At 41.8% G+C, this 455-nt stretch overlaps 1 protein-coding gene across 1 annotated transcript in view; it reads right to left on the reverse strand.

Moving 5' to 3' along the window:
- piezo1 (piezo-type mechanosensitive ion channel component 1) overlaps positions 1-455 on the reverse strand; it is a gene marked incomplete in the record, with an annotated part of 78293 nt that overhangs the window by 30393 nt on the left and 47445 nt on the right.

A 455-nucleotide genomic window follows, 5' to 3' on the forward strand; every position in this document is an offset into this window, starting at 1 on the left:
GAAAAAAAGAGAAGAGGAATAAAGGAAGATGCACATATGAATAACAAACACAATATCAGATCGAAATTGAGCATCATCATCAGTAGTCCTTTGTAAAGGGCGAATTCCTCTGCAGCCCGTGATCCCAAGCCCCATCTTATTTACTAGAGATCGCTGAAAAGCCTGTTGGATTGGTGTAATTAGGGTGCTGATCCTGCTGTGCCCGGTGTGGCAGGGACGGGACATGCTTTAATAAGGAAGGCTGGCACACACACACACACACACACACACACACACACACACAGTACAGAAAGTGTCATCTCAAGGACAAATCAAGAGATTCACTTTGAAAGTTGGGTGGAAGTATGTCTGGGGTTGTTAAGTCATATCACATTTTGGTAACATAATGACATTTTCTAAGAAAATTAAGACAGCAGTGGCCTCAATGCCTGAATGTAACTGTTGAATAATAAGTT

The sequence above is a fragment of the Morone saxatilis genome, unplaced genomic scaffold (genome assembly GCF_004916995.1).
Source record: "Morone saxatilis isolate NCDOM2014 unplaced genomic scaffold, NCSU_SB_2.0 Contig19, whole genome shotgun sequence".
NCBI classification, from domain to species: domain Eukaryota; kingdom Metazoa; phylum Chordata; class Actinopteri; family Moronidae; genus Morone; species Morone saxatilis.